We start from the raw sequence: 25,560 nt of genomic DNA on the forward strand, positions 1-25,560 counted from the left end.
TTGATACTACTGCCTGACCCATTGATACTGCCTGACCCATTGATGCTGCCTGACCCATTGATGCTGCCTGACCCATTGATACTGCCTGCCTGACCCTGACCCATTGATACTGCCTGACCCATTGATACTGCCTGACCCAATGATTGATACTGCCTGACCCATTGATGCTGCCTGACCCACTGATACTGCCTGACCCATTGATACTGCCTGACCCATTGATACTGCCTGACCCATTGATACTGCCTGACCCATTGATGCTGCCTGACCCATTGATGCTGCCTGACCCATTGATACTGCCTGACCCATTGATGCTGCCTGACCCACTGATGCTGCCTGACCCATTGATGCTGCCTGACCCATTGATACTGCCTGACCCATTGATGCTGCCTGACCCATTGATGCTGCCTGACCCATTGATGCTGCCTGACCCATTGATGCTGCCTGACCCATTGATGCTGCCTGACCCATTGATGCTGCCTGACCCATTGATGCTGCCTGACCCACTGCCTGATTGATGCTGCCTGACCCATTGATGCTGCCTGACCCATTGATACTGCCTGACCCATTGATACTGCCTGACCTATTGATGCTGCCTGACCTATTGATGCTGCCTGACCCATTGATGCTGCCTGACCCATTGATGCTGCCTGACCCATTGATGCTGCCTGACCCATTGATACTGCCTGACCCATTGATGCTGCCTGACCCATTGATGCTGCCTGACCCATTGATGCTGCCTGACCCATTGATGCTGCCTGACCCATTGATACTGCCTGACCCATTGATACTGCCTGACCCATTGATGCTGCCTGACCCATTGATTGATGCTGCCTGACCCATTGATACTGCCTGACCCATTGATGCTGCCTGACCCATTGATACTGCCTGACCCATTGATGCTGCCTGACCCATTGATGCTGCCTGACCCACTGATACTGCCTGACCCATTGATGCTGCCTGACCCATTGATGCTGCCTGACCCATTGATGCTGCCTGACCCATTGATACTGCCTGACCCATTGATGCTGCCTGACCCATTGATGCTGCCTGACCCATTGATACTGCCTGACCCACTGATACTGCCTGACCCACTGAGGTGCTCCAGCACTTTGTGCTTTTCTCAAGTACTTTTGTTTAAGATTTAACAAGCTCTGTTACCCCATAGGCCAGCACGGTAGCGCAGTGGTAGAGCAGCTGCCCTAACAACACCGGAGACCCATTCATACAAAATGAATTTCCACTGTGCGGTTACAAACATGACAAATAAAGCACCATTGAATCATTGATTACCCGGTAGGGAGAGGAACCGATTGAAGGATGCTCTCGAAACCTCCATAAAAGATTGCAACCCCTCTGTTGAATCTTGGTGCCATTAGCCACCTCCGAGCATTTTGAGGTGAAGTGGAAGATAGTCATGGAGTATTGGAGTACGGAAACAGGCCCTTCGGCCCAACTCATCGATGCCGACCACGCCCTCGATTCCATTGCACAGACCAAGAGAAAAAGTACACGTCCATAAATATCTGCCGATATGGTTCCACATTCGAGATGGCACGTGGTGGGTTTGAGGTCCCACTGGATAAGTATCCGCTTACAATTCAACCACTGGGAGGCACCTCATTGCTGGACTGTTGCAGCTGCCTGTCCCAAACAATGGTGGAGCAGGCCAGAGCCACTATCAGCAGGTTTCTCTCACAGCTATCCCTGGTGTCCTATCCCAATACCTGCCCACCTTCCTGCTTATCAACCCTCCACTGCACCACCTATCTCTCTGTGGGATCATGCAGCCCACCTCCTTTCAAGGTGTTGTCGGATGTCCAAAAGACCATTAAACATAGGGGCAGAATTGGGCCATTCAGCCCATCGAGTGCTCTGCCAATTGACGGTGGCTGATCGATTTTTCCCGCTCAACTCCATTCTCCTATCTTCTCCCCATAATCAGGAATCTATGAATCTCTGCTTTAAAATACCCCTTGACTTGGCCTCCACAGCTGTCTGTGACAATTAATTCCACAGCTTCACCACCGTGTGGCTGAAGAAATTCCTCTTCAACTCCTTTTTAAAGGTATGCCCTTCTATTCTAAGGCTGTGCTCTGTGGTCCGATACTCTCCCGCTAGTCACCTATTCCTTCTCTCCAGAGATGCTGCCTGTTCCGCTGAGTTAAGGCCCTATCACACTTTCCCGAGTTACTCACGAACTCTTCCAAGTTTCCCCCTTGATACGAACTCGGGGAATTACGGTAATAGCCGTTCGTAGGTACTCGGGGCTATTTTTTTAACTCGTGGACATTTTTCAACATGTTGAAAAAAACGTTCTGACTTATCTGATGCCCCGAGCACCTATGGCTGACATTACAATAGACAATAGACAATAGGTGCATGAGTAGGCCATTCGGCCCTTCGAGCCAACACTGCCACTCAATGTGATCATGGCTGATCATCCCCAATCAGTACCCCGTTCCTGTCTTCTCCCCATATCCCCTGACTACGCTATCTTTAAGAGCCCTATCCAGCTCTCTCTTGAAAGCATCCAGAGAACCTGCCTCCACCGCCCTCTGAGGCAGAGAATTCCACAGACTCACCACTCTCTGTGAGAAATTACGAGCCGCTACGAAACATCTACGGGCTCCTACGGGCTCGCAACCGACATTACCCGACATTCCCCGAGTTCGAATCAAGGGGAAAACTCGGGAGTGTTCGTGAGAAACTCGGGAAAGTGGGACAGGGCCTTCACTCCAGCTTTTAGTGTCTCTCCTTGAGACTAACCTCAATCTCTTCCGCAGGTCACGGCGAGCGGTTGTGAGCATTATTTAAGGTCCTGTATCTGCTCTCTGATCTTGAATGATGGAGGATGTGTTTGTTCCAGGACATGTTTATAGTCACCCAGCGGACCACTCTCCGATGCTCTGCGAGCCGGCTCCCATCCCAGCATAATTCATTTGCTGACTTCCACTGCCAGCTGACTGATAAAGCTCTCAGTTCAGACCCAGCCGGTCACTTGTCTCAAGGAGACTGGGAAGGATGTTTGCACCGATATAAATATGACTCGATGTCAGGACGGACCCTGCAGAAGAGCGCTCACCTTCCCAGTGCTCTACCAATAAAGCCCAAGGAGACATGACACTGGGAAGTGACAATAATTGATGACCCTGGGGTGAGCAAACAGAACGTACTTGACTGTAAGGAAGCTTTGCCAGCGACGCTCAGTGAGTGTGTGAGGTGAAAGGGACAAAGTTTACAGTGTGGGGCAAAGTCTTTGTTTACACGGCCCACACTGTACCAAACATGGATGAATAGACTGGGTGTGTGGAGAGGATGTTTCCACTAGTGGGAGAGTCTAGGATCAGAGGTCGCAGCCTCAGAATTAAAGGACGTTTCTTTAGGAAGGAGATGAGGAGGAATTTCTTTAGTCAGAGGGTGGTGAATCTGTGGAACTCATTGCCACAGAAAGATGCGGAGGCCAAGTCAATGGATATTTTTACGGCAGGGACAGATAGATTCTTAGTACAGAGGTTATGGGGAGAAGGCAGGAAATGGGGTTGGGGTTGGGGGGGAGAGATAGATCAGCCATGATTGAATGGCAGAGTAGACTTGATGGGCCGAATGGCCTAATTCTGCTCCTATCACCTATGAACTTGAAAACTTTTGAACATGATGCCAAGTTGAACTAACCTCCTCTGCTAGCACATGACCCATACCCCCCCTCCCTTCCCTACATATCCATGTGCCTATCTAAGAGCCTCTTAAAGGCAACTATCATATCTGCCTCCACCACCACCCCAGGCAGTGTGTACCAGGCCCCCACCAACCTCTGTTTGATAAACCCGCCCCACACATCTACAAACTCTACCTGTCTCACCTCATCCATTCACACAGCCAAGAATGAAGCAAACTCACCTGGCGTAAATGGATCTTCTTGGCATTTTCTTCAATTTGCTCCTCTCCCCTCCAGCAGGACTAGTCCATTAATGTTGGGATATAAAGAATAAGGTGAACTTCCTTCCCACCTGCCACGGTGACTCCACTGCCGTCAGTGAGGTGCATTGGAAGAGCATTAGTCATCCCGATGTTTGGTTTACGCAGCTAATTTATGCAGAGCAAGCTCACACTGGTCTTTTCCTCTGATGTTCAAGTCATAGATAGAGTCATGGAGCCACAGAGACAGAGATAGGCCCTTATTCCCCCATCTCATCCATGCCTACCAAGATGGCCCCCATCTGAATGAACGATGAATGAATGTGACAAGTCACAGTGATATTCTTTGTGTTGCATTACCAAGGTATGCAGGCACGGAAATCGCTATCAAAATATGGAGGGACACAAATTTTTTTGGCAGCCGCTCGCGCATGCGCACACTCACACACACGTGCGCGAGGCTTCGGAGCCTCAATCCAGCGCTAAATGCAGCTCAACTCTGCCTGTCTCGCCGGGTTAACCTACAGCCCTGCCTGGACAGACGGGACACCAGCGCTGCTTCTCCGCGCTGGCTGTAAACCTGGGCCATATTTCCTGCAAGCCCAGGCAGGGCTGTAGGTTAACCTGGTGGGACAGGCAGAGTTGAGCTGGGTTTAGCTCTGCTTCTCTGCGCTGGCTGTGGGCCTGGGGGCACCGCTCCCGCCTGACTCCCAAAGTCTCTGGCCACCCCCGGGTGTGGGGGGGCACTCGGGTGGCGGGGGGACAGCGCCAGAGAGCCGGGAACGATCCTGGCTGCGGATGAGCCTCAGGTCTGTGCCGAGAGTGTTTTGGCACATCTCCCTCCTCCAATCACCGCGCTCTATCCTCAGTCCCACCCACGCCTCCTACTTCCACCTCTGGCTAACACCTCCCTAAACTACCCCCTCCCTACACTCTTCACGTCCCACCTGCCCGCGTTTGGCCCATATATGCCCCCAAATCTTTCCTATCCATGAAACTGAGCAAGTATTTTTCTGAAGAAGTGTCTTGACCCGAAACGTTGCCTATTTCCTTCGCTCCATTGATGCTGCCTCACCCTCTAAGTTTCTCCAGCATTTTTATCCACCTAAGTATCTTTTAAATGTCATTGTAGTAGACAGATGACTGAACTTTATTGCCTTCCATCACAGTGAAGGATGTTGATTCCACTGTGTGGTGGATCTTTATGTTAAATTCTATCGTGTGTTGTGTGCTTTTTATTCGTATGTATGGTATTGGGTGTATGGTAACTCATATTTCTCTGTACAAATTGGTACACGTAACAATAAATGTGAACTTGAACTTGAACTTGAACGTACCTACCTCAACTACCTCCTCCGTCAGCTTCTTAAATATTTCCCCCCGCTCTCACCTAAAGCTTATGTCCTCTGGTTCTTGATTCCCGTATTCTGGGTAAAAGACTCGGTGCATCCACTCTATCTATTCCCCTCGTGATTTTATACATCTCTGTAAGATCACCCCTCAGCCTCCTGCAATCCAGGGAATAAAGTCACAGCCTGCCCAACCTCTCCCTCCAACTCAGGCCCTGAGTCCCGGCAACATCCTCGTAAATCTTCTCGTCATTGTGATATTAAAGAGCTGGAAGAACCTGAGGATCATTTTAATCTAGAGTCCTTAGAAACTGCTGAAAGCTCTGAATTCAGGGCAAAGGGCATTCAATCTATTCCTATATTGATCGAGGGAGTAACATTGATCAGGACCCTGGGATTAGGCATTCAGCTCTTCATTACTGCACCATGCAACCTGCCAGATGGTGAATCAGAGCTCAGTTTAGTTTAGTTTAGTTCAGTTTAAAGCTACAGCACAGAAACAGACCCTTCGGCCCACCGAGCCCGCACCGACCAGCGATCCCCGCACACTATCACTATCCTACACAGTGGCGGACTGGCCAGGGTGTCAGCTTGCCCGATGGCAAGTGGGCCCCTGATGAAGTGAGCCCCTATATCATGTGGGCCCCTGATGAAGATGAAGTGGCCCCCTTTGTCTCCTGGCAACCAATATTTTTAGACCCAGTCCGCCACTGATCCTACACGCACCAGGGATAATTTGCACTAATGCCAAATCAATTAACCTACAAACCTGTAAGTCTTTGTAGTGTGGGAGGAAACCGGACATCCCAGGGAAAACCCACGCAGGTCACGGGGAGAAGGTACAAACTCCGTGCAGACAAGCACCCGTAGTCAGGGTGGAACCCGGGTCTCTGGCGCTGTGAGGCAGCAACTTTACCGCTGCGCCACCGTGCCGCCCACGCTGCCAGTTAAACCTCTCGTCCAAAAGATGCCTGGCCAAGATGGCTGAACTCTCCCTGTCCCTCGCGGCAGCGTGTTGCGCTGTGCACGGAGTTTGTGGACCAGGGTCAACCTCAGATCCACAGAGCCAAATTTAAAAGCACTAACTATTTTAATATCGGCGGCACAGTGACGCAGCTGGTAGAGTCACTGCCTCACAGCATCAGAGGCTCAGATTTGATCCTGACCTTTGGTGCCTGTGTGGAGTCATAGAGTCTTACAGTGTGGAAACAGGCCCTTCGGCCCAACTCGTACATTCTCTCTGTGACCGTGTGGGTTTCTCCCTGGTGTTCCGGATTCTTCCCACATCCCAACGATATGGGATGTCAAATCCCAAGGTTAATTGACCTTTGTTAATTGGCAGTGGAAGAAACATAGAATGGGTGATCTATGGTCAGCATAAACTCGGTCGGCCGAAGGGCCTGTTTCCATGCAGTATCTCTTTTTAAAAAAACCACATTGATATTCCTTTGCGTCTAGCTCAAAAACAAGATCTCAATAATGCAAAAGATTTGGAGGCCTAAAATATCTCTCATCTTTTCTGAAATGAAAGCATGCTCTTACTTCCAGCCTTTTAGAATACGATTCTCGCTAGATGCTGTAGGGAATTTGGATATATTAATTTCTATATTCACCAGCGACCTATGACTTTTGTTCTGTGCTTCCTCCATGGCCAGAGTTAGTCCCATCGCAAATTGGAAGAGCAGCACCTCATATTTTGCTTGAGCAGTTTACACCCCAGCGGTATGGCCATTGACTTCTCCAATTTCAGGCAGTCCTTGTTTTCTCCCTCCTTCCCCTCCCCTTCCCAGCTCTCCCACAGCCCACTGTCTCCGCCTCTTCCTTTCTTCTTCCCGCCACCCCCTCCACCTCCACCTCAGTCTGAAGCAAAGATCATAGATCTTTGGTCTGAAGAAGGATCTCGACCCGAAACGTCACCTATTCCTTCGCTCCATAGATGCTGCCGCACCCGCTGAGTTTCTCCAGCATTTGTGTCTACATCAGAGGTCAGAGCATGCTTTCATAGGTCGGGACATTGAGTATAAGAGTCAAGAAGCCACAGGTTTGTACAACTTGCCCCATGAGAAATGGGCAGCACGGTGGCGCAGCGATAGAGTTGCTGCCTTACAGCACCAGTGACCCGGGTTCGATCCTGACTACAGGTGCTGTCTGTACAGTTTGTACGTTTTCTCTGGGATCTCCGGTTTCCTTCCACACTCCAAAAATGTAAAGGTTTGCAGGTAAATTAGCTTGGTATAATTGTAAATTGTCCCTAGTGTGTGTCGGGTAGTGCTAGTGTGCAGGGATCGCTGGACAGCACGGATCCTTCAAACAAAGTCCTTCAAACGCCATTACCATATCTGCCTCCACCACCAACCCTGGCAATGCGTTACACGCGCCTACCACCCTCGAAACGCCACACGTCCTTTATCTCCAAAGATGCTGCCTGTCCCGCTGAGTTACTTGAGCACTTTTGTGTCTACCTTCGGTGTAAACCAGCAACTGCAGTTCCTTTCTGCACAATAGGAAAGAAAAGAACCTGTGGCCTTGAGTCAACACAGTAATGCTGGAACATGGAGCATTACATGGAGCAGGAACTCCGCTGGTCAAGGAAATGGACAGACGGCGATTCTGAATCCCGACCCAAAACCTCATCTCCATTTCCCTCCCCAGATGCTGCCTGACCTGCTGAGTTCCTCCAGCACTTTGTATTGTGTATGGGCAGTGAATGTTTGGTCTTTGCCACAGTCTCTGTGTCTTCCAACAGCAGGGTTTAAAGGAGGCAGCAAGCGTCTTTACTTTTCTGCTGCATCAACGCAAAATCAAAAACCTCAGTGAAATATGAACAAAACCCATGCTTTGTCCTCGTTGCGAGTCAGAAATAGATCCTAGTCACGTTGCAAAGGACAGGACACCCGCAAGCTGTGTGCGTCTGCAGAAAATCTAGGAAAGAGACCAAAGTGAAAGCAGGATTTTGCAACACTACGAACCTCCCTCAGGTTCACCCTGACCTGGAAAGATATCTCTGTCCCCTCTCTGGTCACATGATCTACACTCTTCAACTCTCTACCTAACCTCAATGGCAAAAAGAGTGCAGCGGGTCCAGGCAGCTCACCACCACCCAGCCAAGGCGACTGGCGATAGCCACAAAATGCTGGAGTAACTCAGTGGGTCAGGCAGCTTCTCAGGGGAAAAGCAATGGTGACGTTTTGGGTCGAGACCCTTCTTCAGACTGAGAGTCAGGGAGGGGGACAGGGACGGGGTATTAGTCTCAAGAATTAGGAGTAAGCCATTTAGAACGGAGACGAGGAAACACTTTTTCTCACAGAGAGTGGTGAGTCTGTGGAATTCACTGCCTCAGAGGGCGGTGCAGGCCAGTTCTCTGGATGCTTTCAAGAGAGAGCTAGAGATAGGGCTCTTAAAAATAGCAGAGTCAGGGGATATAGGGAGAAGGCAGGAAAAGGGGTACTGATTGGGGATGATCAGCCATGATCACATTGAATGGCGGTGCTGGCTCGAAGGGCCGAATGGCCTGCTCCTGCACCTATTGTCGATTGTCTATTGTCTTTTGTTCAGTCTCTGGAAATTTAGTTTAGTTTAGATCATTTAGTTTGGTTTAGTTTGTTTTAGTTTAGTTTGGAGATACAGCGCAGCAACAGGCCCTTCTTCGGCCCACCGTGTCCGCGCCGACCAGCGATCCCCGTACACACTAGGGACCATTTACCATTTTTTTACCCAAGCCAATTAATCCTACAAACCTGTACGTCTTTGGAGTGTGGGAGGAAATTGGAGCACCCGGGAGAAACCCACACCGTTACGGGGAGAACGTACAAACTCCATACAGACATCTCCCGTGGTCAGGATCGAACCCAGGTGTGTGGTGCTGTTAGGCAGCAAGCCTACCGATTTGTACATGCTAATATCACCAACAACATACATGCCCCATGATATGGGCGGGGGGGAGGGGAGGGGTGCAGATCAGTCACTTTCACACATATCGGAAACATTGTAAATTGATACTGTGCTAGTGTGCTTGGTGGGTCGAAGGGCCTGTTTCCGCGCGCTACCTCCAAACTCAACTAAACTAATGAGGCCAGCCCTGATCCTACTGTAGTAAGGAGCAGGAGTAAAGAGCTGAAAAAGCCTCCTCCTCCTGCCTCTTATGATCTTTTGTGTGTTCTCCAACTCTTAAATAACACCTATTGGGACAAAACAGACGTACCATGGCTGTCTGTGCAGCTCTCCCATAAGTAACAAGCTGCAGATACCATCTCTGGGGTTGCAAAGGCAATGTAAAGATGAGCTGTTTTCAACCTAACTAGAGAGCCTGAACACCATCATTATTTTCCCACACACAAAAAAAAGGAATTCCTGGTGGATTATTTCTTTATAGAAAATAATATTTAATCTGTGGAGGCAGCAGGGAGCATTGTGAGCATCGCGGTTAAGAAGGTTGAATTGGAGAAGATAGTGAGGTTTAGAAATTGACATCAAAGCCTCCAGAGATCAGGGAAACATGCTATTTCATTTCGTTTTATTTAACGACACACATACTGATGTTTCCTGACACCACCTTATGACTGCTGAGTTTGCTTGCACATTGTTGCATTCTTGCAACAGTTTTCAATAGCATTTCTCACAGAAGACCTTGTTAACAAAGAGGCATCCGAGAGTTTTAATCCAAAATAATACCTTTTTTACCAGGTTAAATTCTCATGCCTCGACGACACTTCTGGGACAAGTTTCTTCCTGGCTGTTATCAGGCAACTGAGCCATCCTACTGCAGCCAGAAAGCGATCCTGAACTACTATCTACCTCTTTGCTTGGGATTTACTGGACTTTACCTTGCACTGAATGCTATTCCCTTATCATGTATCTGTGCACTGTGAAGGGATCGATTGTAAGCATGCGTTGTCTTTGCGCTGACTGGTTAGCACGCAACGAAAGCTTTTCACTGTACCTCGGTACACGTGACAATTAACTAAACTGAACGCTTTTCTCGATGTAGCTTCAGCCTGCAAGGGGAAAATAGCCTAACAATTGGCTGGGAAACGGTGTCCAAAATTCAGGCACGCTGCACTCTATAAACTGGGAGCTGCAAATAGCCCTAAAGTGGCTAAGTGCGTTGTCCTCTGGGAGTTTCCTTGGGAGCTTTGGGTTGAGGATTTCTCAAGAGACAGCCTGGTTGACCCCTATTTCAGGAACCTTCAATGGCAAGATTTAGAGACTGGGACCCCTTCCTGCATTACTCTTGCTCGGAATAAACCAGCAGGAAAGGACTATGGAAATATGGACACGTTTATCATCGCAGGTGCCAGGAGGAGGTAAAATGAATGTCAACGAATGAAAATAGCGTCTGCTGCATTTAAAATGGCGACAACTGAAGTCTGCATGAAAATGCAGAAATTAAAGTGCATTCCCGGTTGCAACCTAGAGTTTTATCTCACAACATCACTAACCCGAGTGACTCTGAGCTGATTGCAAAACCAAAGCCAGTGGTTAACCCTTTCGTTATTATCTTCAGTTCAGTTTAGTTTATTGTCACGTGGATCGAGGTACAGTGAAAAGCTTTTGTTGCGTACTGTCCGGACAGTGGAAAGACAATACATGATTACAACCGAGCTATTTGCAGTGTATAGATACCGGATAAAGGGAATAACGTTTAGTGCAAGGTAAACCAGTAAAGACCGAAGATTGTCCGAGGATCGCCATTGACGCAAGCTTCACTAAAGGGCCTGTCCCACTTTCACCAACTAATTCACGACCTTTTTTGACTCGTGGGCATTTTTCATCAGGCTAGAAAAAACGCCGCGACCTACTTGATGCCACGAGTACCTACGACTAGCATCACGGCCTGCTACGACCTACCTACAACCTCCTACGACCTCGTGACGACCATGCTGCGAGTATGAGTCAAGGACAGCCCCTTAAGGCTAATTTGGCTAAACGTAAGAGCTGCTGTTGAATACTTCTCAAGGTACGTCAGTACAAATCAGTGCTGCTTACTGCACGAATACTTGAATGTAGATTGAAGGCTATGATGTGTAATTCTTATTAAAATAACAGCGTATTTTAGAGGTTTAGAAGGGAGATGGTGAGGTTTTGGGAAGGGTGCAGAGAAGGTTTACCACAATGCTGAAGATAGACACAAAGTACCAGAGTAACTCAGCTGCTCTGGAGGGAAGGAATGGGTGACATTTCGGGTCAAGACCTATCTGCAGACCTTTTTCTTCAGTATAAACCAGCATCTACAGTTCCTTCCTGCACATTTTACCAGAATGCTGCCTGGAGTTGGTTTGGATAGACCTGGATTGTTTTCTCTGGTAAGTCAGAGGTTTAGGGGAGATGTGATAGAAATATATAAAATAGTGACAGCAGTGATAGGGCAGTCAGATGTTTTTAACCAGAGTGGAAATGTCCAACACTAGGGGGCATAGCGAAAAGATGAGAGGGTGCAATGTTTAATGGAGATGTGCGGGGCAAGTTTGTTTACGCAGAGTGGTGGAGGCCTGGAACTTAGCGCCAGGGATAATGGTGGAGGCAGATACAATAGTATATTTTAGATAGGCACGTGGATATGCAGGGAACTGAGGATATGGATCATGTACAGGCAGATGAGATCAGTTTAACTTGGCACTGTGTTTGGCACAAGCATTGAGGGCCGAATGGCCCGTTCTTGTGCTGCACTGTTCTACGTACTATATACTCTAGATTCGACGTGTTCCCCGCAGCAAAGATGCTGGTGTAACTCAGCGGCTTAGGCAGCGTCTCTGGAGAACAAGGAATAGGTGACCGTCATCTATTCCTTTTTTCCAGAGATGCTGCTTGACCCGCTGAGTTACTCCAGCACTTTTATCCATCTTGGGTGTCAACCAGCATCTGCAGTTCCTTCCAACACAGTTTTGATCCCCACAGCTGTTGAGATTCAAAGATCCTATAGCGGAGCAAGATATACCACTCCTGCTAAATGCAATGGGCTGACGTGTAGTACGCAACGGAACAGAACGTGGGCCTATTTTTCATCCATTTCCGTAACCTGACCCAACGCGACCCGACTCGCAGTGTAATCAACTGATTTTTACCAAATAACTTTTATTTTTACGAGGATATTTCCGTAACCGACTTCCGTCTCCGACTTAGTATCCCACGGGATCTTTGGTGCGGAGACGGAAGTCGGTTACGGAAATGGGGCCGAAAATTACCCATGAATCTGCCCATGACCGTACTACGTCTTTTCGTCGAGTGATTTATCTTGCTCGCTATAGGATCATTGGTTGAGGTTGACTTACGGTAGGGGCAGGGTGATGGATGAAGGGTGAAAGTTCAAGGTTGAAGGGTGTCGGGTCATGGGTGAACGTTCAAGGGTGAAAGGTTATCCAGGGCAGCACAGAGAGTCTAACCAGCCCGACACGACATCTTTACAGCCCACCGGTATGATTGCTCGATTTTATAACGCATCCTACTGCAGCTCACTTCATTTTTATTATTTGAATGACCGTAGATTTTGAATCAATCGCCGTGAGTGCATTGATGGTTTTAGAATGAAAGTTTTCAATTCCATGACATGGGGAATTATTCCGGGAAAGATAAATCCTTCCAGATCGCACCACACATATATTCACTCAGAGATAAATGGAAGCAAAGTATTTTATTGTTCCATTTGTGGATGAGAATAGAAGAGTGGGCTCTGAGCTTTAATTTAACTCTGGCGATATATACTGTAATTTCCCAGTAGATCTCAGGGAGGATCCCTTTTGGAAAATCTCTTATTGTGGTAAAGAGGGTTTCGAGGAAACAAAGCAGTTTACTCCGTACCTAATTGGATGAAATCATTAAGCACTTTCCATTCATTGCTTGCCTCTTTCAAGTTCCTGGCTCCTGAGGGAAACCGAAAATCACTGAACAGGGATGAGCGTGCTTCCTCTGGGACGGTTAATACGCCCCATTGTTAAGCTCACAAACAATCCAACACGGAGCCTCTTTAATTAGCCGTGCAAAACCAGCCTTCCTTTGCTCTGGGTAAGTTTGGGGATGCAAGGATACCTTCCAAAAGGTCATTAAAAAAATTGGTCTTTCGCAAAGAACCTTCTTTAATAACTCCATCTTGACAGAGCCCTTTTAATTTATTGACACAGGGTAAATCTCTGAGGATCAAGGAGCTAATTTTGGATCATTATACCACAGCTTTCTGCTGTCTGCAATTTATTTAATACCATCTCATCTTGAAGAGAAGGATTGATTTTTTTTTTTTGAAATATGAAATATTCAATAGCCTCTAGAAATTGTAAATATAATTTTTAGTATGAAATATTTAATGTGCCATTTGTAAAAGTAATTGCGCTATCTGCATCCTCTATCCTTCAAGTCTCTCAGAGTCACTCCAGACAGGCTGACTGGTTTTCTGCGAGTGCGAATCATGCCCATTTCTTGCCAGTCTTCAAAGTGCCGTACAGCACAGTGGCAGGCCATTCGGCCCACCACGTCCATGCTGACCATCTACGCTAATCCTATCTACGCTAATTTGGCCCATATCCCTCTCCTGTCCCATGCAGCACAACAGATGGTGAATATGTCAACATAGTACATAACGGGGGAGGAGAAACAAAGTTCATTAAATAACACATATAGTGAAATAATAATATAGTCTTTTGCATTTCAGAGCTCAGAGCTTATCTCGGTGCATGTAACAATAACAAACCAATACCAATAGCATAAAACAGTCAGTGAAGTGACTGTGTGAGTGGTGTTGACTTCTACCACTAGATAACAGCCAGATGATGTGATGATGTGATGATGTGATGATGTGATGGGCGCGCAGAGCTTCTGTAGATCAAAGATTCAAACATTCAATGATTCAATGATACTTCATTGCCACATGTATCTAGGTGCTGTGAAAGTTTTTGTTTTTGCATACAATCAGTTAAAATCATTCCGCAGACCTCACTTCAGCAGTACACGTGTCTCCACATTTCTGGCACAGCCAAAGTTCTTAGCATGGTCTTATCTTCTCTCGACGGCCCGTTTGCCAGGTCCCTCATTACTCTTGGCAGCCACTGAGAGTGTTCTATGTTCCTGTGCTACCAACAACTAGAGGTCATACGTTCATAAGTGCTGGGAGTTGAAGTAGGCCATTCGGCCCATCAAGTCTACTGCGCCATGCAATCATGGCTGATCTATCTTTCCCTCTCAACTCCAATTTCCTGCCTTCTCCCCATAACCCCTGACACCCGTACGATTCAAGAATCAATCTATCTCTGCCTTAAAAAATATTAGTCATGAGCTGCTATTTACCTCATTCGATAGCCTCGGACTATCTTTGATCGGACTTTGCTGGGCATTATCTTGCACTAAACATGATTCCCTTCGTCATGTATCTGTACACTGTGGATGGCTCGATGTCAATCATGTATTGCCTTTCCGCTGACTGGTTAGCTCGAAACAAACAGCTTTCCGTTGTACCTCGGCACACGTGACAATAAACTAAACTCAACTCGACTCATGCCAGCAGAGTGAAGCGCAGCACCCAGTAACGTTAAACGAGCTAAGAGTGTTAATTGAAATGCTCGGCAAGTGTTGCTATTTGTTTTGTCAGTTGCTATTTTTCTGCTCCTATTTTTTCTACTCAGCCACGAAAGGATCCACAGAGGGTAGGAAGCGGTAATCCGAGTGACAAAAACGTCGCTGGGCTGCTTTATATTGGGGGAGGTTTTGAAGGCTGTGAGCAGAGGGAAGGGAGCAGTTGTCTGAATGTTTGCCCCTGCCCACTGTACGGGTCGGCAATCTCACACTCGCACAATTCCACGTGGAGTTTCAAGGGAGACTACTACCCTCCGGAAGATGTCCCCGGCCCCCCGCATGATGTAAGATGGATGAGCGTGTTGAAGAACGGAGACACTTGGTGCAGTGGTTTATCAGTGTTGCTCATTCAGATCAGAAAGACGACACGATTCCCAAATTCCCCTGGCGCTCCGCAGAGCTGTGCATATGTCAAAACACGGATGACACAGCCGCTTTCTCTGCCGGAGGAGAATATTTATTCCTCCTCGACAACCTGCCAGTAATGCAGCGCTGTCTCCATCCTGGCAACCCAACTACGCACGCCCTTGTCCGACCACCCCGTGCATCAGCACCAAATGCCACCCATGCACCCGACGCAGGGAATGCAGCGATACGGATCACCTACAAGCAGAGGAGGTTGGGACAGTTTTAGTTTCATGTCACGTGTGCCAAGGTACAGTGAAGAGCTTTTGTCTTTCTGCTAACCTGTCAGCGGAAAGACAACACATGATTACAATCGAGGCATCCACAGTGTACAGATACACGATGAAGGAATGACGTTTAGTGCAAGGTAAAGCCAGTAAAGTCTGATCAAAGATATTCCGAGGATCCCCAGTGAGGTGCATATTAGTTCAGGACCGCTCTCTATGTGTGGCGGGATGGTTCAGTTGCCTGATAACAGCTGGGAAAAAACTGTCCCTGAATCTGGAGGTGTGCGTTTTCACACTTCTATGCCTTTTGCCCGATGGGGGAGAGGAAAAGAGGGAGTGGCCAGGGTGAGACCCGTCCTTGATTACGCTGCTGGCCTTGCCGTGGCAGCGTGAGGTATAAATGGCAGGGAGGTTAGTTTGTGTGATGGTCTGGGCTGCGTCCACAATTCGCTGCCATTTCTTGCGGTCTTGGATGGAGCTGTTCCCAAACCATGCTGCGTTGCATCCCGATAACATGCATTCTACGGCACATCTGCAGAAGTTGATGAGAGTTGTTGGGGACATGCCTAAACCTTCTAAGGAAGTAGAGGCATTGGTGTACTTCCTTGGTATCATGTACGGCACAGACATTGTGGGCCGAAGAGCCTGTGCTGCACTGCTCTATATTCTGTATCGTTCTCAACCACTCCATTCCAAAGTCCCTGTGTCTGTCCCTCTCTCCCCCTCCATTGAAGCCCACCTTATTAACCAAGACTTTGTCCACCTCCATCAATGGAACCATCTGAGGTTCTTTTCCCTGCATTAAAGATGAGGCATCAATGTGGCGTGCCACCAGTGTATATTTTAATATTTTAACATCTCCAGCCATTATTTTTTCAGTAGCTTCCAAGCATTCAAGGCTTTGGCCTCATTTATGTAGCAAACGTAATGATCTGGAACTGCTTGCAGGTCCTCTCTTCCCTATTAGGCTTCTACGCTGACATTGAGTCGATTCTTGCGCTGTATGAGAACCAGTCCAAATATGCTCTAACTCTGTGTCATCGTCTTCCGAAATATATCCAATTAGCCCCTCGTATCAGCCTGGTATCAATCTTCTGATTGGAAAGGGAACGCTAGTCAACATGTTCAACTGACAATCATAAAGGAAAATGTGGTGTAACTCAGTGGGTGCTGGTGTAACTCAGCGGGTCTGGCAACATCTCTGGAAAGCTATCACCTATCTCTGGATAGGTGATAGGTTTCGGGTCGGACCCTTCTTCAATCTGATGGACTGACCCTTCGTGAGGCTGAAGAAGGGTCCCAACCAGATCCATGTTCTCCAGAAGTTGTGACTGACCCACTGAGTTACTCCAGCAAGTTGTGCCTCTTCTTGCAAGCCAGCTTCTGCAGTACCTTGTAGTATGTTCTATCCATGGTCTCCAGAGATGCTGCCTGGCCGCTGGGCTAATCCCACACTCTGTGTCTCCTGCTGTAAACCAGTGTCTGCAGTCCTTGCTTCTGGTCGTTTACAGCAATCCACCATTTTGACGGCCAGCCCCCATTACTGAGATCAGCTCTCTGCGTCTCCCAAGCTACTGGGATGATGTTTGATCTCACCTCTCTCGACCGAGCATCCAGACCTCCTCGGCACGATCACATCCCACACCACAGAGAAGGTCCTTTTGTTTCTGCTCCTTGGAAACCTGGGCCAACAGAGTGTGAGTGAATCAGGAAAAGTCCATGGTCGAGATGTTTACACACTTTTTTTAAACCTGCACTTTCTCTGTAGCTGTAACATTATATTTACCACTGGTCCTTATTTCCTTTGTACTACCGAGGATGGACACAAACTGCTGGAGTAACTCAGCGGGTCAGGCAGCATCTCTGGAGAGAAGGAATGGGTGACGTTTCGGGTCGAGACCCTTCTTCAGACTGAGTCAGGAGAGAGGGAAACGAGAGATATGGAGGGGTAAGGTGTGAAAACGAGAGATCAAAGGGGACCAAGTTCCAAGAAGATGTAGAATAGATAATATTTAGCTGAGGGGAAGGTGACAACGAGGCATACAAAGTAAAATTTAATCAGGAGAACTCGGATGGGGGAGGGATGGAGAGAGAAGGAAAGCGAGGGTTACTTGAAGCTAGAGAAGTCAATATTCATACCACTGGAGTATAAGATGCCTGACACGCTGAGTTGCTCCAGCATTTTGTGTCCAGCTTCTGTATAAACTAGCATCTGCAGTTCCTTCCTACACACTATGTCTTTGGACTACCACCTGTTTGGACTACCTGCTGTACTTGTGGACAGTTTGATTATGCCCATGTATATATAACATGGCTTGCCTGATTAGCACACAAACTATATCTCAGTACACCAACCAATAATGAACCAACCAGGGCCATCTCAATGGACATTTCCTTCTTTAGACTCTGGTAAAACCAAGCATTGTCACACACATTTCTCGGAGAGTTGACTAAATACAAGTACTGTATGTCTACACTGGGTCATCTTTTTGTTTCGGAAGTGTAACTGGTTAAGGGCGTGTCCCACTGTACGAGGTAATTCAAGAGTTCTCCCGAGTTTTCCCCTGGTTCGAACTTGGAGAATGTCCGTAGCGGGTCCGCAGGAGTTCGTGGATGTCCCGTAGCGGCTCGTACGAGTAAAAAGTAACAATTATTTTCCTGACGAGTATTTTTTCACACGTGGACATTTTTCACAGTGTTGAAAAAAGGTCATGAGTTTACCGGATGTCCCGAGTACCTACCGTTAGCATTACGAGCCGCTACGGGACATCCACGAACTCCTACGGACCCGCTACGGACATTCTCCGAGTTCAAATCAGGGGAAAACTCGGGAGAACTCTTGAATTACCTCGTACAGTGGGACAGGCCATTTAGAATCATCCTTTACCCACCACCAAGAGACAAGAGTGTTGTACTGTCATCAGTCCCCAAATGGAACAATGAAATTCTTACTTGCAGCAGCATAACAAATATTTAAACATAGTACTCTGTATACATAACAAAAGAAAGTTCAGTATATATACAAAGGTAGATACAAAGTGCTGGAGTATCTCAGCGGGACAGGCAGCATCTCTGGAGAGATCTTTCGGGATGAGATCCTTCTTCAGACCCTTCTTCAGTATATATATATCGGCCTCTGTAAATTGCCCCAAGTGTGTAGGGAGTTGATGCAGTGGGATAGCATAGAACTAGTGTGAACAGGTTTACTTTAGTTTAGTTTAGTTTAGTTTAGAGATACAGGGGGGAGCAGGCTCTTTGGCCCACCGAGTCCACACGGACCAGCGATCCCCGCACATTAACACTATCATACATTAGGGACAATTTTTTACATTTTATACCGAGCCAATTTACCTACTGACCCATAGGAGTGTGGGAGGAAACTGAACACCCAGAGAAAACCCACGCAGGTCACGAGGAGAAGGTACAAACCCCGTACAGACAGCACCCAGAGTCAGGATCGAACCTGGGTCTCTGGCGCTGCGCCATTGTGATCGATGGACAGCGGGGACTCGTTGTTTCTGAATCTCCAAAACCTAAACTAAATCAACACAAAAAAATAAGGCGCTGACGGTATGAAAGAAAAAAAACTTTGTTTAAAAGAAACTTTCACTGAACAGATTTCTCCCCAAGCAAACCCTTCGTCTATGCAATCCATCATGTGAATGAACCACAATTCTAATCACTCTATGACCTAGTCCAGCAAAGCACTCTCTCTGACACCAGTAAAGTAATTCTACCTCCATTTATTTAAATAATGTGTGTTTAATATTATATTAATCTCGCATCGCACCTTTGTGAAATTAAATTCATTTCATTGTCTTTAATGAGTTGCACTTCTAATATAATTCCAATGCACAATTGTTTGATTGATACAGAATGAAAGAATCATGTCTGGAATTAATCTCTGAGTCTTTAAGAGGACATTGATTCCTATCATCTAAATATTTTAGAAGTGTAACCTGGCCTAGTTTCTTGAATTGACTGGATTAAGACCATGCCACAGATCACCTAGTGTTAGGAAGATCAGAAAGACCATTAAATTACCCTGGAGTTTGTGGTATTGAATCTTTATGGAATGCTACGAGTTGGATTTTACGAAGGAAGTGATAGTTCTTGAGAGGGTGGAAGAGGCAGCACAGCGACACAGCGGTAGAGTTGCTGCCTTACAGCTCCAGAGTCCCGGGTTCGATCCTGACCACGGGTGCTGTCTGTACGGGGTTTGTACGTTCTCCCCGTGACCTGCATGGGTTTTGTCCGGGTGCAGCGGTTTCCCCCCACACTCCAAAGGTTTGGGTTTGTAGGTTAATTGGCTTTGATAAATTGTTAAATTGTCCCTAGTGTGTGTTGTGTGTGTGTGTGTGTGGTTGTGTGTGTGTGTGTGTGTGTGTGTGTGTGTGTGTGTGTGTGTGTGTGTGTGTGTGTGTGTGTGTGTGTGTGTGTGTGTGTGTGTGTGTGTGTGTGTGTGTGTGTGTGTGTGTGTGTGTGTGTGTGTGTGTGTGTGTGTGTGTGTGTGTGTGTGTGTGTGTGTGTGTGTAGGTTGGTGTAGGGGTGATCACTGGTTGGTGCAGACTCGGTGGGCAGAAGGGCCTGTTTCCGTGCTGTATCTCTACATTGCAAAGTCTAACTGAAAGATTCACTACAATGTTACCAGGAATGTGGAATCTATCAGGGCTCAAGGGGATATAACCTGAGAGGTACTGGATGAGTAAGGCTACGGTAAGAGCTGCTATAAGATTCAGATTCAGATTCAGATTCAGATTCAGATTCAATTTTAATTGTCATTGTCAGTGTACAGTACAGAGACAACGAAATGCATTAGGTGTGAATGAGTTAAGTCGGTACTGTTGAACTGTACACTGTATTCCAAACATGGTCTTATCAATGGCTTATACAGTTGTAACATGACATCCCAACTCTTGTACTCAACGCCCAGACTGAGGAAAGCAAGTGTGCCAAATACCTTCATCGCCGCCCTGAGGAATGATGTACCTGTCTCTCTGTTCTACAACACTCCCCAGGGATTAGTTTTGCTTAGAGATACAGTGTGGAAACAGGCCCTTCGGCCCCCAGAGTCCACATTGACCATCGATCAACCCTACACTACGTCTATGATATCTCATTCAGTTTAGCTTAGAGAAACAGCATGGAATCAGACCCTTCTGCCCACCGAGTCCACACTGACCATTGATCACCCGTGCACGAGTTCTATGTTATCCCATTTTAGCATCCTACACACGTGGGAACAATTCAACGAGGCCAATGAACTTATAAACCTCAACATCTTTGGGATGAGGGAGGAAACCGGAGCACCCGGAAGAAACCCGCATGGTCACAGGGAGAACGTACAAACTCCATACAGACATCACCCGTAGCGTAGTCAAGATCGAACCCGGGTTGAACTCTGGCGCTGTAAGGCAGCAACTCTACCGCTGCGCCACCGTGCCGCCCCCTGCTCATGAAAGTAAATAAGAATGAATGTTTCGCAACGTGACTGCCAAAGTAAAATCAACAACTTCAGCAAGAACGGAAGTCTTATTTTCTTATTTTCTAACTTTTCTTATGATTGATTGAGTGAAAGATACAACATGTTCACGTGATCATAAGATCATAAGTGATAGGAGCAGAATTAGGCCATCCCTCCCACCAAGTCTACTCCGCCGTTCAATCATGGCTGATCTACCTCTCCCTCCTAACCCCATTCTCCTGCCTTCTCCCCAACAGGCCCTTCGGCCCACCATTGATCACCCGTCCACACTAGTGCTATGTTATCCCACTTTCTCATCCACCCCCTATATATTATGAGCAATTTACAGAGGTCAATTCATCTACAAACCCACATGTCTTTGGGATGTGGGAGGAAACCGGACTGCCCGGAGGAACATGCAAACTCCACACAAACAGCAGCCAAGGTCAGGATGGAACCCGGGTCTTGGATGCTGTGAGGCAGCAGCTCTACCAACTGTGCCTCTGTGCCATATTTGTTTTAATAACATTTTGTTCTAAGAAAATCAAATAATCTTATCCCTCTATGATTTTAACAGGGAGTGTGGAAAAACAATCTATCAATGCCAGTTGAAGAATGCTCCAAATTCCACACAATACCATAGTATCCCACAGCACAGAAGCAGGCCCTTCAGCCCACCATGGCCCTGCCAACCATCAAGTAGATGACCTGTTGTGTTACTCCAGCACTTCAGTCTTGAACTGGGCCCACCGGACCGCTTCAGAGGGCAATGATGAGTTAATATCAGTGGAGCAGCTGTCAGCGTAGACTAAACCAGGTGACGATGGGAGATTTTCTTCCTCAGAAGATATTTTACCACTAATCCAGAAGTTACTATTACTGATTCTACTTTTATTTAAATTAAAGACTTAAATTAATTAATTGAAATTACATTTTGCCGTTGATGTGATGGGATTTGAACTCACGTTTCTGGACATTCCATCATCTTCCCTAGATTGCTGGACTAGGAATGAAACAATTATACTGCAATACCCCTTCATTATTGCACTTGCGATGCTGTTTAATATATGACCATCATAAATCTGCTTAGGACGGTGAAGATAGGTTTATTGGTGCATCCTGACTTATTCCTCTCAATTTTACAGAGAGGGCTGCTTCCTGCTTTAATCCACCAACTTTACACCTGGGGAAGGACACAGCGGGCAGTACGGTGGCATTGCTGCCGCACTGCACCAGAGATTCACAGCGGGTTCGATCCTGTCTACGGGTGCTGTCTGTACGGCGTTTTGCACATTCTCCCCGTGACCTGCGTGGGTTTTTTCCCAGATCTTCCGTTTCCTCCCACAAAGACGTACAGGTTTGTAGGTTAATTGGCTTGGTATAAATGTAAAATTGTCCCTCGCGCGTGTGTAGGATAGTACTAGCGTGCGGGGACCGCTGGTCGGCGGGGACTCAGTGGGCCGAAAGGCTAGTTTCCGCGCTGTATCTCCAAACTAGACAAAACCTAAACAGTTCCGAAGCGGCTTGGCAAAATATTTGGGATGAGGCCTCTGAAATCGTGTTTTCCAAAGGCCTTGTTTGAGCATCACAAATAATCACTCCTGTAATAGCTTTGAACCTCCGTGAAAATAAAGTATTCATGAAGATTGAAGAAGATGATTCGATGAACTTCAGTTTAATTGGTGGAAATTAAAATGATCAATCTTTTGTCAGTGTCCATCTAATTCCAATCATTATTACACACTCGGCAACCACTAGCCTAGTTGCAATTTTCACCGGCTGTTAAAACCTGTTGTCAATTATTCGCCTCCATCTTCCTAAATATTTAAATGGAGTCTTAAAAATTGCAATCTGCATTATCACAACAAAACCATTATTTATTTATTATATTTTTAAATATGTATGAAAAGTTGAGACAGGGGAATTGTCCTCCGATACATCTTCATTGAAAAAATCTCAAATTAATGCCATTGCAACAAGTCCTGTAACATTCTATAATATGTATAATAATCGTAAAATGGGATTTGGTGCTTAATTGATCTCTGTGTTAAATTGTGCCATTATGCAATAGATTGGTCCACAAATACATTTTAATGACTTTATAATGGAGATTAAATTGTTATTACATAAAAGGTGCCAGTTGTAAATCTATAATACAGTTTTGGGATACAGAAGCTTTTTGTCATATTATCAGTTGAGGCATTGAAGGCTTTTGGGGACCATAAATAACCTTAGTTTAAGGAACCATTTCTTTGCTCCATCAGCCATGAAGCCATCAGCATGTTTCCAGACCTATAAAACCTTCTGAGTGCTCTACGGGTCTTTGCCAGTCCCTACTCCAACGTGAATTGTTCAATGTCTCCATCAGAACACAAGGTGGAGAGAGAATGACTTCTAATGCCTAACGTGTGATGGAAATCGTGAATCTGCATCTATTCAGTCAACTGGGACTCCATCATTGAACGCGTAGGAAGGAACTGCAGATGCTGCTTGAGACCGAAGATAGATAGGCACTAAATGCTGGAGTAACCCAGCGGGTCAGGCAGGTATCTCTGGAGAGAAGGAAGAGGTGACGTTTCAGGTTGAGACCCTTCTTCAAACTTCAAACTGAGAGTTTGAAGGGAAGGGAAGGGAAGGGAGACGAGAAGGGAGACGAGATGTGCAAAAAGCAACGATGATCAAGGAAAGGTGGAGCCCACAATGGTCCAGTGTTGGCTGTGGGGTAGGTGATAATGAGTTATACAGACATAGAAACTCAACGGGACGACAGTGAAACTGGTACGATGACTAGAGTGGGGGTGGGACGCAGAGGGAGGAGATGCAAGGGTTACGTGAAGTTAGAGAAGTCAATGTTCATGCCATTAGGGTGTAAGCTGCCCAAGCAAAATATGAAGTGCAGTTCCTACAAATTTGCGCTGGGCCTCACTCCGACAGTGGAGGAGGCCCAGGACAGAAAGGTCAGTGTGGGAATGGGAAGGGGAGTTAAAGTGTTAAAATGGCAATCGGGAGATCAGGTAGACCAAGGCGGACTGAACAAAGGTCAAAGGTCAAAGGTCAGCGAGACGATTGGCCAGTCTATGCTTTGGCTCGCAGGTATATAGGAGGGCGATATACGGGTCTATAATACCAAGCACAGACTGGTTAAATACTTTAATGTGTCGTGTCAGGACCCTTCAAAAGCAGTAGTTCCTTGTATCTACGTGTTCTCCAGAGATGCTGCCTGACCCATGGAGTTACTCCAGCACTTTGTCTCTTGTTTTGTAAAACCAACATCTGCAGTTCCATGTAATTCTTCAAGATGTTGGTGAACGGTGCAACTGAGCTCTGTGTAAGTCAGAAATGCTGTCAGCCCCACTCCAGGTCAGCTCTTAGGCATCCTTTGTCGGAAATAACCGACAAAATATAGATTTAGAACAGCATAAAACGCACATAATGGAAAAGAGAAGCAGCCTTGTTGGCTGTGGGCCATTAAACTGATAGAACCATATCTTGCCGCTACTAAATAATTTGGTAAAGTTTTTTTCTTGCTGTTTTTAATACTTCATATGACATAACATAGTAATATCTATCACAGCCTAGTCTACCCACAAATGGAAAATCGAAAAGCACATTTCTATGAAGAGTGTTGGCAAGTGAGGCGTGTTAAGTTAGGGAGAGGGAGGATTAGTTCAACATTGCAACAAATAGATTCGCCAAGCAGCAGGAAATTCCTTTGCCCAATGTTCACGCACGTAATCCATGGTCAATAATCCTCACTTCAATACATGCCAACAGCATGGAACAACTTAGAATCAGAATCATGTTTTATTAGCCATGTATGTTGGGCAACATAAGAGGAATTTCATTTGCCGTACAGTCATACCAATAAAAAGCAACAGAACTCACAAAACACATTTTAACATAAACATCCACCACAGTGACTCCTCCACACTCCTCACTGTGGTGGAAGAGGGAAAAAAGTTCAATCTCTCCCTTCTTTGTCCTCCAGCAGTCGGGGGCCTCTAGCCTACCGTTGACGGGACGATCTTGCTCCCGTAGCCGGAGGCGGGCCCCCTCGTCGGGTCAATCAAGCTCCTGCATCGGGGGGGGATCTCAGCTTCCCTGCGCCGGGCGATCTACCCCAGGTCGGGGCTAGTCGAACATCGCGCGGCTTTTGGAGCAAAGAACAGCTTATTGCAAAATATGCAAAAAAGGAACGATGATAAAGGAAGCAGGCCATTGTTAGCTGGTTGTTGGGTGAAAACGAGAAGCTAGTGTGACTTGGGTGGGGGAGGGACAGACGCTCTATCCCATGTAGACAACATCCTCTGCCCCTCGCTCAGCCCGTCTGAACCTACCTGATCTCCTGGTCGCTAAACACGTTAATTCTCCTTCCCTTTCTGTCCTGGGTCTCCTCCATTGTCAGAGTGAGGCTAAACGCAAATTGGAGGAACAGCATCTCATATTTTGCTTGGGCAGCTTACAGCCCAGTGGTATGAATATTGATTTCTCTAACTACAAGTAACCCCAGCATTCCCTCTCTCTCTATCCCCTCCCCCACCCAAGTATCACTAGCTTCTCATTTTCACCCCACAAACAGCTAACAATGGCCTGTTTCCTTGGTCATCGTCATTTTTTTGCATATCATTCATTCATTATCTCTCTA

This window comes from Leucoraja erinacea, chromosome 31 (assembly GCF_028641065.1).
Source record: "Leucoraja erinacea ecotype New England chromosome 31, Leri_hhj_1, whole genome shotgun sequence".
Taxonomy (NCBI): Eukaryota; Metazoa; Chordata; class Chondrichthyes; order Rajiformes; family Rajidae; genus Leucoraja; species Leucoraja erinaceus.